Genomic DNA, 15,569 nt, shown 5'->3' with positions numbered 1-15,569 from the left:
TATATATCTTTTTATATTTTTCTAGGCTGCAATTACAGCGTCAAAAAGAGAGAATAATTATTAATAATTTTTGTCGAACATCATATAAATTATAAAAATTGCTAGTTGGCTATATTTCAATTTTTACAGTTATAATCGTGATATATTTTAAAGAATAGTAAAAGTTTTGAGCGTGCGCGCGTAAATGAACTGAAACATATTTTGCATTCAAAACACTTAGCCAACCATTGTGTGATAGATCCTTGGGAGAAAGCTATTATTACGATTCAGTCGAAAATTTGAAAAGGTTCAGACAAACTCGAGGTAAAAACTTTGTGTATAGGATCTGCGTTATACCTCAGCAGGTAGAAAAGTGGAAAGTTGTGTAGGCCTATTTCTTTCTAATAGCCTACCGAAAGACACCACACTTCTACCTAAACGTCCACTGTCAACCATGCGATAACAATCAGTTCGTTCAGCATATTTGTGACGCGATCGTGTCACGAAAATTCATTTCCCTCTGTTCGATCTCTCCAACATTTACGATCGTTTCTTGCGTCAATTACGTGGATTTGTTGGACTTTAATCTGGTCAATAATTTTTAATCGATACATATATGAATCATTTTTTTGTTATTCAGTTAAATTTATTGCATATATATCATTTGTATGATTCTCTTTATACGGAAGATTAAATAGATATATCGATAGATAATAGTACAGTATATAACAAAAAAAAAATATATATATATAAATTAAAAGGAATTTATTGAATGAAAATAAAATAAAGCTAATTGTTTAATGTATTTATTTAAATTCTAGAGATTCTAGATGATAAGTCTAAGATTACAACATCATTACTCTATTATTAGACACAGTGCGCAAAATACCGTGAAATACATCGTCGAAAAGTATGAATTAAAAAAAAATTGTAATGATAATCATAAAACAAAATTGTCGACAACGTATTCTTCGATTTTAATTTCGAAAAAAGCGTAAAAAGAAAATTTACCCTGTATATATAAAAATTGAAGGTTAACCCCAAACTGCCATTCTGTAAAGTGGCTCTCACACACAGAATCGTATATTTTGACGTTTGACGGATTACGTAACGAAACGCGGAAGAAAATTCCATCGTCGCGCGTAGAGAGAGAGCGAGAAAGAAAAAAAGATGGAAAGAGGAAACGATACGATACGATCCGTCGCTGCAAGTGTTTGCCCGTAAAATATTTGCGCGTAGAGTCGTGCTCAAACACACACGTCGGCCTGTCATTTTCCGTGTGGTACAACATATCGATGCGTATTTGTGCGCCGCGCGCTATGCCGAAGGCGCGTTCTTCGGCACGTTTCGGCGCGTGCGAAAGCGCGCGCGTAAGCCTTACACGCCTGTGCACACACGCGCTATTACCTATGTACACGCATATATCGCGTGTCGTTACGCGACCCTCGTTGCCCCAAAATTTCTTTGCATAAATACATAATTAATTCCACTTGCGAATATTTTTCCTTAAAAAATTGACCCTAATTTACTCTCTTTCTTTTCTCTCCCATCTTTAATTACATTTATAATCATATTAATTATATTTTTGTCAAAGAATGAAATATGCAATATAATGCATCCTGCTCTCTAGCATTTTTACACAGGGAGAATTTTCTCTTAGAATTTATTCCGAAAATCGTGGCAATTAATTTACAACAATAAGATATAAAATATGTTCTTTCCTAAATACCATCTTGTTTCACGATTACCATGATTTTCAGAGCAAATTCTAAGAGAAAATTCTCTCCGTGTAGATTCAAATAAATTCGGGAAAATTGAGAAGATGACTTTACAAAATCTTGGAAATAAATTCCAAGAAATCACACACGTGTTAGACGATTGAAAGTATACCTAATGCATTAAATCGAGAAAAATGTATGTCACACAGATTGGATCGATTTATATAGATTAAAATATTTCGAGGAACGAATTAAATGAAGATCTAAGACGTTTAAATATGCATATATATTCGCTCGTTCTAGAATTCATTTATTACATTTGACATGAAAAATTTCGAGACACGAATTTTACGGAACGTAGAACGTATGCAACGAAATGCGCGAGAAAACGCGAGAAAAAGAACGCAGAACGGAATCCACTATAGGAGTGTCGAACGAACGAGAGAAGCGAATTAATGCCTTTCACCGTGATACCGATCGTTAATACTTCGCCGTTACGTGAGTCGCCGCGAAGTTGTCTCGCGATTCCTCGCGGTGCATCTACATTCTCGTAATATAACGGATCTCGCACAAAATATATCCGTCCTGGAATTGCTGCGTTGCGATATCTCGAGACCATTTCGAGCTGTAAAAAATCATAGATTAACGCTCTTTGTCGCAACTACATACATATATTACATATATTACTATCAGATTATCAGATTATTATCACAAGAGGCTCCCTCATGATAGATTCGAGGGACGTATATAAAAATTTCGCCAAATTCCGCGTACGAAAGATGCCCTACGAGATATCAGCAGCGCATTCCTAAGGGGTTTTTATCGCAGAAATAAAACTTGGACTCACCTAGAATTCACTCCATATCGTCGGCTGGGCTCCGAAATTGCCGCACACTCCCGATGTTCCTCTGGCACTTGCACACACATACACACACGGTATCCCGGCGGCGAAGATAAAGAAAGGGGCACGACGATCACGATCGACGACGACGACGACGTCGTCGACGATACCCCGGGGGTGGGGGAGCGAAGGGGACGAACGAAGGACGGGCCGGGACGCGTCGTTGATTCCCTCAGAAGGGCCTTGACGAGCGGTGCCGACGCGATCCCGTCGAACAGTTCGTCACGGTCGATAGAGGTGCACGGACGAAAGCAAGCGCCATTTTATCCCGTGCATTCGCGGCAACGCGAAAGGTGGACGGACGGCGGCGGTGCACCGCGCGCGCGACGCGACGAGAGAGTGTGTGTGTGTGTGTGTGTGCGTGTTTGTGTGTATGCGCTCCTCTCTCGCGTGCGCTGTCTCTGGTTCTTCCCCTCCTCTCTCTCTCACTTCAACGGCTCGCCACTCCACTCGTACCCGACGCGAGTTGCGAATCGTTGCGCCGTATAATCGCGGAGAAGAATTTCTCGAAGATATTATCCGCGCACTGGATTATCACCACTTTAACACTGTACCAGACTCGTTCACTGACTCGAAGTTGCCGGCGCGAACGAAGACACCATCCGAGCAGAGAAAAAAAAAAACAACAATCCTCGTATATTACTGTTCCGACGTTTCCGTCGTTTACATCAACTCAAACACTTTTTGATACGCAAGTCCGTTCGCTCTTTCCTTCTTCTTATCGCCGCGTTGTTTTTCTCGGTTCAGTTTCCTCGCGATGCGATGCGCGAGAAACGAAGGAACGACGCCGGCGCGAGTCGTCGCCGCCAACCGTCGTGCACAGCGAGAGGACACGAACTGAAGCGCCGAGCGACGACGTCGAACGGTGGAGGTTGCCCGGCTGGTTTCCACCGCGCGTACCGCTATTCGGCCGTCTTACACTAGCGCCGCCACTCCGGGGAGCTGCACCCTCGTCGCGCGCCGGCCATCTTCTCTTCTCTCTCCTCTCCGGCGTTCTTCCCCCTCTTCTGTCACGGCGTGTCGTCGATGCCCGCCGAGGACTGCGAACTCTCGGCGTGTCCCTCGCGCGACGTTGTCCTTCGGACGAAAGGAGCGTCGCGACGCGATTTCTGGGAATACAGGCAGATACGCAGTCTCTCGCCGTTTATTCGTTCGCGATGAATTCGCGGAGATCGCGACAGGCGAGGTCATTGATTTTTTGAGCCCGTCAAGTGTAACCCGGGCACATGCGCGCTGATACCGGCGATGTACGTGTGTCGTCCTCTCTCGTACTCCGGAATGTCCTAGGCCGCGCGATTATCCCGACTTTCGCCCTTGCACTCGCGAACTGTCGCTCGAAATTTCGCGTTTCGAGTTTCCGTTGCAGCGATATTCACGTCATCGTCGTCGACAGGCTTGCCGCTTGACGATGGATTCATTTGAAGATCCCGGTGTTTCATCTAGAACACACGATTCGTTTTCTATATTTTATTTGGCTCATAGCTCTTTATTTGTTTAATAATTATTATGTTTAGTTTAAATTGTTCAAATATTCATGTTCATTATGTTTCGATATTTAATATTTTATTTCGAAAAATAGCTACATCCAGGTTGACAAGTATTTTTATTGCAAATGAATGGAAACTGAGATACTAAGAATTTTTCTCGAGTTATACGACGACTGACTCGAGGATTAAATAATATTCATGCACGTGTCGTTTGAAAGTCCAATTTTCAATTTTACAATTCGTAAAATCAAACTGCGGAGATTGCTCTATTTAAATCGAGCGGCGAAAAAGTGCGCAAACTTTATTCTTTCGAATCAAAAAATTGCAGGAAGGAATAAAACGCGGTAGTGTTATTAATGCCACAAATATCTAATTACCTTGACGTAACATTATACTGTATCGCGTGCGAATTTTAGTTAGCTTTATGGAGTCAGAATACGTGCATTAAATATGAACCCGGGATATGTTAACGTATACATATGCATATCAAATATAAATGCCATTAACATTCACACGTATAGAACATGAATATTATATAATAATTTTTGTAGCTACATTGAAAAAAATTATTAAATTAATAAATAGTTATTTTAATACCGCCTAAATAAATTATTTATTTGAAACAAATAAATATATTTGTCTGCCTTGAAAAGGATTTTCTTATATCAAGTGAATATTATTAGTTTCAAATAAATAAGTTATTAGGCAGTATTGAAATTAATATTTATCCGAATTCAATACATGTTTCAGTGTAGTTATTAATACAAAATGAGTTACAATATTCATATATAAGATAATGTACCACTATTTGTAATATTATAAAAAATATAGAACGCGTGAATATCCATGTAATAACACGAATAAAAATTTCAAACTGACACTTACAATAATCTAGATGATACTAAAAGCGAGAAACTATGTCAAGACGAAGGACGAACAAGGAAGCGTGCGAGCCAGGTTTGTTTACAATTTATTCGATAGCACGGGTACAGTTTTTAATCCGCTTAAAGATGATGTGACGATGTAAAATATCACATTGAACCACCAGCAAAATATCGTAGAGTAATGTTATGTGTACTCGTAAGTATATTCGGTACATTAAAACTATCAGAATTACATATCTATCATTTGCATATCTATAAAGCATTGATTATTTTGCGGATTCGCGCGCATTGAAAATTTAATATAGTTTCCAAGCATATGAATACATATACATATAAATACATGAAAACATACATTTCATTTCTCGTTTCGTTTCATTTTGAGTGTAATAAATTTAAAGAAAGCATTTGACAGAAATCGTAAAATCAATCGCATATCGTAATTTTCGTATCGTTCTCGAATAAATATTGGTTAAGAAAATCGGGAAAGACATCTATAATGTTAAATATTCTGTGGCAGTGCCAAATCGCGTGTTTCGAAAGTGTATCGTAATAAGGATGTTAGTTTCCGAGACGCGTAAGACATGCATTTCATTTTCGTTTCGAGTGCAAAAAATTCGAAGAGACGATATCACAAAACTTACAAGTCGTAAAATTAATCGCGGATCGTAATTTTCGTATCGTTCTCGATTTACATGTCGGTTACATTAAAAATATTAGGAAGTGCGTCTCTCTAACATTGAATATTCTGCGGCGACGCCAAATTGCGCGCGCACGCCGGAAATGCAACGTAATAATGACGTAGTTTCCGGAACGCGTCTCTGCGAACCGTACGTTTTAAATGTGAAAAGTTTAAAAGAAGTGCATATAAAAGCGAATCTCTGATACTTTCCTCGATTGCATCAAATTGCATCGTTTTATCTTCGTTCACTGAAAAAAATACATGTAATTTTACATGGAAATTACTAGTTCAGAACTGGAAAAGTTACTTGCTTATCACTGTAATTTTTTTTCCATTTGCTCTAAAGTGAAAATACATATTAATGTAAAAATACATGTAAAATATAGGTAAAATTACTATTTTTATGCAAAAATCATATGTAATTTTAAATTTACTATTTTTACTTTATTAAAATTTTATTTTATAAGCAATTATCTATTTTATTTATAACATTATTTTATAGCATTTATACATTCCTAACATTTCTTATGTGTAATTACATGTTCAGTGAAATATTTTTAATCTTGAAAATATTTAAGAATATATTTCATATAAAATTACATACAATCTGTAATCTTCCATGTAAAGTATCAATATTGCATGATTATGCTGGATCGGAAAAAACCTAGCTTAATCATGTAATTTTACATAAATATTTTTTTCAGTGTTGCATCGATTTGCATTATATCCCGGGACGTCGTATTAAGATATCGATATTATATAAGTATATGTATATGTGGCCTACGTTTCTCGAAATTCTCGCAATTTTACAAAATAAAATTTATTATTTATTTTATTAATTCTTTCGAATTTCTGTATGTTTTCAGGGTTAGTTTATTTTGTAAGTATCTAAAGGAGTATAACGGCTGTTTCAGCGATTACACATTGAGGGAAGAAAATAAATTATTTATTATATAAATATTATCTTATTAAATAATATACATGAACATGTGAGAAATTTGAATTCGCAAAGTATCTCTGAATATAAGCATCTTCATTTTTATCTGGCCTATACAAATAATTATAGCGAGAGATACTTTTTCATTTATCATATTTTTGAAAGTATTCACAAAAAGTAAACAATAATTAACATTTATAAATCCTCATTAATGTATATCTCGATGCTAACTAAGCTAATGATGTTACACTTTAAACGAGTACATTTTTTAAAAATGTTATTAACTATATATCATTTATTTTATATTAATAAGTATTGAAATATTGAAGTAAAGAAAAATATAATATATTTAATGATCTTTTATCTCATATGGAGATTAAAAAATTTTTGTTGAGTTTTTTAATTCTTTCTAGATCTCCACTATTAATAATTTGACTTAATAACCAATATTTTAATTAATTTATCATAACTAAAAATTGACATTTTCCAATCAGAGAAAATCAGTAGGATAGGTACATATATAAAATTTGCAATCCTGCAGATATTTATCAAAATTGCTTATATTATAGATTTAGATCTTTTATATATTTGAAAAAATTAATAAAAATAAAATTAATCTTATTTTTATATCGAAACGCAGAGTTTAAAAATTGAGAAAGATAAATCTTTTAGATTTTATCCTAATTTTCTAAATTTTACAACTTACAAACATTCGTTACATTATACATTATATTTCGACAAGTAAAATTATTATTTATTTAGAATTTAATAGTAAAAATAGTAATAATAAATGATATGTATTTACCATATAGTTGCTCCGCTGTTGCCCGATGCCACCCCGGGCCTCCTCCTCGTAGAAGAAGCTTTGAAACACTTGCACTCGCGTTATTTTTTCTTTCGTTCGTAACATACGGCGACGTCCGGGTTCAACTATCACAATCTTCGACGCGTTTTGGTCAAAAACGCGAGAAACGCGAAAGCTTTCGCGCACAAATCAAACCGATGCTTTGTTTTCGCGTCGCCGCTTTTTCCAAGGCCCATTTATCGAAGGGCCTTATCGAACGACGTTGACGACTTCCCCGCGACGCACTCAGGAGTCGCCGATATTCCACAATGGCTCACTTCACTATCTCTTATATCCGAGTTCCGAGCCGAGCAAAACTTTAAGTCGTAGTTGCGGGGGGATACAATAGAGGTCGCGGCGATCGCGGAATGCACGGAAGCACGGAAAGCACGGAGAGCTCGACCACCAACGACCCGCACGCTACGCGTCTCGCGCAAGACTGATCCCAATAACCAATCGCTAGACTCTACAACTCGTTCGAGCGGCCGCGAAACGTGATTGGCGGAGCGTCGCCCCCCTCGATTGGTATAAAAGGAGCACGGGCCTAACTGCGGACGATCAATTGATGCTCTGACTTCGTTCGATACACTCGTACTCTGTTATCAAAATAAAATTATATAGCTGATCGTCTAAATTCTAAATAAAACTTTGGCGTCATCTTATCTTTATGTAAATAATAAAAATATGTATTATCTATATCTGCATCTTAGATAAAAAAAAGTATCTTTACTAAATTATTTAAAAAGCTATTGATTTCAAATAAATGTATATTTCAATAGTGCCATTAACACCATTTGTTTGAAACAAATACAAATAAATATTTATCTGTTTTGAAAAAGTATTTCTTACATCAAATAAGTATTTTTTCACGGCAAATTAATATTAGTTTCAAACAAATGGTGTTAATGGCACTATTGAAATAGATATTTACTTGAAATAAATTACTTTTTTCAGTGATAGAATAATTTTTCAGATAATTTTGGTTAAAAATCATAGCACATGAAAATACTTGAATAGTAGAGCTTAAGCAGTATATATAAGCAATAAAAATTTATAAATAAAAATATGAATACATATATTTTTATGTCTCTTTTATAATTTATATTTTTTAGACTCTACAACTTGTTCGAGCGGCCGCGAAACGTGATTGGTGGAGCGTCGCCCCCCTCGATTGGTATAAAAGGAGCACGGGCCTAGCTGCGGAGCATCAATTGACGCTTTGACTCCGTACGATGCACTCGTACGCAGTGTTGCTCTTATAGATTAATATAGATGATTTAAAAATTAACTAAAGATGATTTAAATATGTAAATTCATCATAGATAAGATGATTTTGTTTTAAATATTTCTAGATTTGCCGTGAAAAAATACTTATTTGATGTAAGAAATACTTTTTCAAAACAGATAAATAGTTATTTGTATTTGTTTCAAACAAATGGTGCTAATGGCACTATTAAAATATACATTTATTTGAAATCAATAGCTTTTTAAATAATTTAGTAAAGATACTTTTATCTAAGATGCAGATATACATAATACATATTTTTATTATTTATATAAAGATAAGATGACGCCAAAGTTTTATTTAGAATTTAGACGATCAGCTATATAATTTTATTTAGATAACAGAGTACGAGTGTATCGAACGAAGTCAGAGCATCAATTGATCGTCCGCAGTTAGGCCCGTGCTCCTTTTATACCAATCGAGGGGGGCGACGCTCCGCCAATCACGTTTCGCGGCCGCTCGAACGAATTGTAGAGTCTAGCGATTGGTTATTGGGATCAGTCTTGCGCGAGACGCGTAGCGTGCAGTTGTTAGGGTCAGGCTTTCCGTGTCTCCGTGCGCTCCGCGATCGCCGCGACCTCTATCGTATCCTCCCGCAACTACGACCTGAAGTTTTGCTTTGCTCGGAACTCGGATATATAAAAGATAGTGAAGTGAGCCATTGTGGAATATCGGCGATTCCTGAGTGCGTCGCGGGGGAAGTCGCCTTCGTCGTTCGATAAGGCCCTCCGATAAGTGGGCCTTGAAAAAAAGCGGCGACGCGAAAACAGAGCATCGGTTTGATTTGTGCGCGAAAGCTTTCGCGTTTTTGACCAAAACGTGTCGAAGATTGTGATAGCTGAACCGGGACGTCGCCGTGTGTTACGAACGAAAGAAAAAATAACGCGAGTGCAAGTGTTTCAAAGCTTCTTCTACGAGGAGGAGGTCCGGAGTGGCATCAGACAACGGTGGAACAATTATGGTATATAATTGATTTATTATTTTATTATACTGTTATTTATTTATTATTTTTGATTAAATTGTTAGTTTCATTAAATATACTCATATTTGCGTGGTACAGTTTTGTAAACCTAACCTAACATTTTTGTTACAAAAATGTACCACGCAAATATGAGTATATATTACTTTGTAATATAAAATATTATATATATATATATATATATATGTATGTATGTAATATTTGCTTGTTTTATTTTTAAAGGGAACAAGAAGGAATGAAGGAAATGGAAAGGAAGAGAGAAGACTCGGGATAACATCGGGCAACGGCGGAGTAGCTATATGGTAAATAATTTGTTTATTTATTTTATTAAACTATTATTTTGTAATAATTTTATTTTTTTAAATATTAATTATTTTAAAATTCCACTATATAACTTTAATGTATTTATATTTTTATATTTTACAGTTTACTACTCCGCTGCTGCGCATCGTATCGGTGAGTCTCTCATCAATTTTTACTTAAATTTTGGGTAATAATTTTGTGAAAATTCTTTCCGATTTTGCCGAAACTTTACAATATTGTGTATTTTTGTGCATGAATTACGAATCTGTAAATTAAAATTGTCGTTCTTAAGTAAGAAAAAGTTACAGTGTGATTTTCGGTAAAATCCAAGAGGACGGAATTTTCCTTCAGTTATTACCTATATTAATTTATTGAAACAATAAACCAAATGACAGTAAAGGCAAAGGAAAAATTCTCAATTATGATGTGCACTTCCACAAATGGAATAAAATATTACGAAATATCATTATTTTACATATATTATCGTTTCAAAATGTTTATATAAAACATTTTAATAATATTGATATTATGAATACGCTGTAATGCTATTATTAATATATTTCTAAATATGCAAATTTTTTAAAGAAAATGTGATTGTATCTATGAAATAAATATTATTTTATCTAAAAATTATAAGATACTCCAAATTTTGAACGACAATAATTAAAAAAAAGATCGATTTTTCAACGAATTTTACTTAACCGTAAGTACACATTTTGCAATAATTATGATTTCGCACATTCCTGACACCGTTTCACAAGTAACCGAGTTTCTTTGTCGACTCGAACTGGGAAAACTTGGCATGAGCCTCTTTGCGATGCTTTTAGCTATTAGAGATGTTATGAAGGCCTTTCAGGATTTTTTCGCACCTTTATATCATTCGTATTCTGAAAAAAAGAAAAAACTTTTCAGCTGACAAGTTCATATATTAAGATACCCAAGTTTCAATAATTTGCGGCCCTTTAAAGTCAAATATAAAGAGATATTGTTTAAAATCTGAATTACTTTTTCTTATAAACGTTATTGAAATATTCTTTAATTTACGGTGCTTCGATATCGCTTATGAAAAATCTTTGTCTTGTGAACATTTATTATTTTGCTAGAGCCAAAATCAGTCTATAATAAAAGTTATACATTGTTATCAATTTATATATATGATTAAAATGTATAATTAGAAAAATATAGAGATTTATCTCACTTGACTTGACGCAAAATGGGAAATATTTCTTCGCTCATCGAATGTTCCCATCACTCACTCTCTCTTTTTTAGTCGCAACTGAATTACAATTTCCGATAACAGAAAGATTAGCGATCTTCGTCGATCGGACCCGATACCTATATTCGTCGGGGCACGCCGGAAGCATTAAATTAGTTGCCATAATTGCGGCAGATACGGCAGGGAAAATTGTAATCGTCGCGAACGATACGAGTTATGGTTATTAGGAGCTCGTAAACGATGGATAGTGATAGTTTCGAGAGCGATCGATATAAATGTCGAGGGACATATATGATAGATATACATATGATCATGAATACCAACGATCAACGATTGTTGTATGTATTATATATTACATCATAAGAAAATTTTTTTTATTTTTTATTTTTTCATAATTTTAAGATAAATTCAACAAAAAAGCCTTTCATATATAATTATTCTTATCCTCTCCTTTCAATTATCGAACTTTAATAACGTATTACACATTTTACACTTTATTTTGTGAAATTGTCACTTAATTATTAATTGCGCGCAGTTGAGAATATTTTGGAAGATTATTTGAAAGATTAATTGGAAATATTGAAGAACCGCTTTATCTCATTTTCTCGATTTATTAGAGTATATTTATCAAATTAAAAGATGATCTTCTTAATTTCTTTTATTTGATCAATATACTTTAATAAATGAAGAAAATGAGGTGAAATGACTTAATCTTATTTTTATTTATTGATTTTACTTATATATTTGAAATATAAAAAATTGTGGAAATGTAAAAAAGCGATGATTAATGTGAGATTTTTCCGCGACTTAATTTTGAACTTTGGCTCCATCGAGATTATACCGTGTCGTAAGCTATCGGCTCCGCTTTCGTAGTTGAAGCGAGGGGGTAATCGTTCGTGATCGATCGAGATCGTTCCTCTATCTTGTGTGGTTGCGGCCGCGACGACGACGTAGTGCGGTAGCGTATTGGCGAGAGTAGACTGAGTAGAAGGACGGCTATTTCCGCATGACATCACACCGCCCGCATTTAGGGGGCAGCACGATTTTCTATTTTCTCGGCGGCTCTCTCGACATTGGTGGCCCGCAAGGTCGGTCCATCGAGACACGTTCCGATCAGTTTTTATTGCCTCCTTCCTCTTCTTTTTGCCCTTACGACTTGCTCTCAGCGCTCTTCGTTCAGAGAACGATGTTCCTCTTCTTTTCTTCTCTTTTTTTTTCTCCCTCCCTCTCTCAAGTCTATAATCGTTTATTGCAGTTAGAAAATTCTTGATTTAATGTTGTATGAGATTGCGGGTTTTTAGTCGTATCACGATAATGCTAGGTCCAGACTGGTTTAATTTATGACCGTAATTCATTTTCATTATCCCGCCCATGCCACCCTGTCATCGTCTCGCGTGTGTCTTTTTCAAAAATAAATACTTTATTTCCTATTGAAATTTATTTATTAAAGAATTATATATACGATTTACCGCCGTTAACATTTTATTATCTTATATAAAGTATACTGTAGTAAAGTATACTGCATGCTTTGAAAAGGATCATATATATTTTAGAGCAGTATATAACAAATTGTGATATTTTTTTTCTCAGCGCAGTTTTTTCTATTTTACGATGTATTAAATAAAAAGGAATCGTTTTACAATCAGACAGATATGTATTGTGGAATGACACAGTCAGCGAACTTATGTAAAACTCGAGTGAGGCGTGCACGCACGTCCCATTAACACGCCAGCGCGGCGATATAATCTCGCGCATCATTCCTCGGCTCTCGTTCCTAATCGAGAAATAATTGTACGAATTTGTCGGGACGGTCGCTGCGTTGCCGTCATCTCGTCGAAGAAATTCGTGCGCGCCCGTCATCGTGTTGTTTCTTTAAGTTTTTTCTACGCATCGGCCCGGAACAATGGAATCGACGTCGAGACAAAGGAGCTGCTCTACACTCTCTCTCTTGTCCGGTTTCCTCCGGTTTATGCACGGTACCGTTCGACCGGCGCTAACTCGGTTAACTATTCGTTAGCGATATTATAAAAGATCGCGAAAAACGGCACGCTTTTAACGTCGCCGCGCGGCCGCGCTTGATTCGTCCCGACGAAGCGCAATTAGAGCGTCAGAAAACTCGCGGATGGATATATAAATGGAAGCAACCTGTGCGTAGGGTGAACTCTCTCGCGTCGAAAACAGACGTAGGCAGATATAGACCGCGTCTCTCCGTTTTAGCAGAATAATTTAATGGATAATGTTGACGATTCCGTCTAAAAAATTGGCAATTTGCGTAGGAGAAAAACACGCATACGATTACAGATAAATATTAGGATTGAGTTCTGGAGCATCTTGGCTTTAAAATGTTGAGTCGAGATTGGCCTCGGACGGGAAAAATCTCGCGATTGCGGGGTAATTTGTATAAAGGCGAGTCGAAGAGCGAAATTACTCACGCGTGCGATTTCTTTGTTATTAATTTTTGTCGTTTACACCTGAAATTGTATTCAGATTCAATAGAACTGACTGCTGAAACCGTCGTCCATATCCGGGTCACCATCCATCCGAGACGATCTATCGATCGGTATATTACTCCCTCTTGATGGAGGAGATCCAACGCGGACCGCGGAAGAGGATTTCTGCGCGAATGATTCCGTAACGACCGATTACGCCCCGTTCGGCATCCGTCGGTTTCCTCACGTGTTTTAATCCCATTCATCCCGTTCGTTACGAAATCAGAAGCAAACCGGGCTACGTTTAGATAGAGTGGAGTTGTGCTAAGAATAAGTAGGTATCGTCGGGAAATCGCTGAACTTTGCGAAATCCGCGTAGATGTAGGTCTCGATTTCGCGCAAAAGACGAAATACATAATTACCAGTCTGGGTAATATAATCGCGAATACGTAATTGAAAATTATATAATTGTCACTTTTACTTTTCTCTTTTCCATTTTACTGTAAGAAAAAATTATATTTTTTAAAAGTTATACTTAGTTAAACACATACCTATACATTATTATATTTTATATTTTTTCTTCTATCTTATATACTAAATAGTATATAGGTATATTTAAATTTGTGCTATTTATTATTAAAATATCTTCACAAGAATTTTTTCAAGATTAAATTTTTTTCTCAGAACGTTTGAATCATTATTTATGCACTGTTTATGGGACAAATTCCTCGGTTACAAAAATTCCTCGGTGTTTTCATAGAATGATCGCAATCACCAAGGTTTTCTTTCGCTCTTGTTCTTTGGTTATTCATGCGTTCCTAATAGCACGTAGCGTTGCGTAGCGGCTGAGATTTTCTTCATGGCAGATAGATGATTTTTGCGCGTCTCGATCCAAGAGATCGGAACCGAGGTTCGAGAGAGGACAAGCAGCCGGAGCCTTGAACGGGCAGGAAGGGACAGGGAAGAGGAGAGAGAGGACCACGAAGAGGAGCGATCGGTTGGTCGGTCGATCGATTGATTTTTTCACGGTGTATGGTTGCATCGCTACTGCCCGTTGCAGGTGGAAGCGACTCTTTCCTCTGACCCGAGGCTTCTCAGAAATTCTCTCCAGTCATCGAGACGAATTCCATCGGAATTCAGAGCGCGGACGATTAATGGCTTTATACGTTCCTTAAAGTCTCCGCCGCGTCACAGATTAATTTACTTTTTCTCTTCGCTTCGGTAGAGACTGGAAATCGGACCGTGTTTCGTCATTTGACGAAAAGTTTGCGCGCGCTCTCCTCTTTCATCATAAATTCCATTTCGTGTACGACAAAGTACGGTACAAAAGTTGACTTGGTTCGTAGCTCTCGGGCTGTAAAACCCAAAACAACGCGTTCATTCGTGGGAGACGGAAAGATGAAAAAGGGACATCGGGGCACCGATCGAGAGAACGTTATAGAAGTAGAAAATAAAACGAGACGAATACATGTTACACGTGAAACGAGGGAGAGGTCATAAAAATCCGAAGCTCAGGTAATATATATAAAACCAACGATCTACAAGTCCAACTCGCGAGAGCGATCCTAATCTTGCGCATCGCGCTGGTGAGGGGGAGGAAGAAGGTTTCTACGAAAACCAAAAAAGATACCGTCGAAAAAGGTATACGTGAATAGCACGGCCGCTAAATTGCCGAGGTTCATTAGAAAATCACCGGTATGCGATGTGTGCCCGGGCACCCGGGGGAGAAATATTAGAGCCCGGAGGAATTTCGAGTACATCTTCGACGCTCAGATTTTTCAACCTCCTCTTCGTGTGTACTCGGTCCTCTTTTTTTTCCTTTACTCGCCCTGAAAACTTGTATTTCGAAATTACGCGACTTCGCCGATGCTATCGTCGCGATGATCGAGAATTCTATTCTAAACTCACACCGGGAGACGATTCATCCG

General features: G+C 36.8%; 1 protein-coding gene and 1 long non-coding RNA gene across 3 annotated transcripts in view; one reads left to right on the top strand and one right to left on the bottom strand.

Moving 5' to 3' along the window:
* Positions 1-7,852, bottom strand: part of Eph (Eph receptor tyrosine kinase) — a 99,636-nt gene extending 91,784 nt beyond the window's left edge. For both annotated transcript variants that reach the window (XM_029320483.2, XM_029320486.2), the window contains exons 1-2: positions 7,391-7,852; positions 2,545-4,037 (exon numbers count right to left, since the gene is read on the bottom strand). The gene's annotated coding sequence lies outside the window, so the exon portion shown is untranslated. The remainder of the gene's footprint in view (positions 1-2,544; positions 4,038-7,390) is intronic.
* A 1,376-nt stretch (positions 7,853-9,228) lies between these two features.
* On the top strand, positions 9,229-10,252 carry LOC114944528 (uncharacterized). Its single transcript, XR_003822209.2, has 3 exons — positions 9,229-9,675; positions 9,916-9,995; positions 10,120-10,252. It is a non-coding gene; the product is annotated as an uncharacterized LOC114944528 (long non-coding RNA).
* The last annotated feature ends 5,317 nt before the right edge of the window (positions 10,253-15,569 follow it).

Source organism: Nylanderia fulva, unplaced genomic scaffold (genome assembly GCF_048542155.1).
Source record: "Nylanderia fulva isolate GAGA-0341 unplaced genomic scaffold, ASM4854215v1 Scaffold6, whole genome shotgun sequence".
Lineage (NCBI taxonomy): Eukaryota > Metazoa > Arthropoda > Insecta > Hymenoptera > Formicidae > Nylanderia > Nylanderia fulva.
This window is presented reverse-complemented; position numbering and strand designations above follow the sequence as displayed.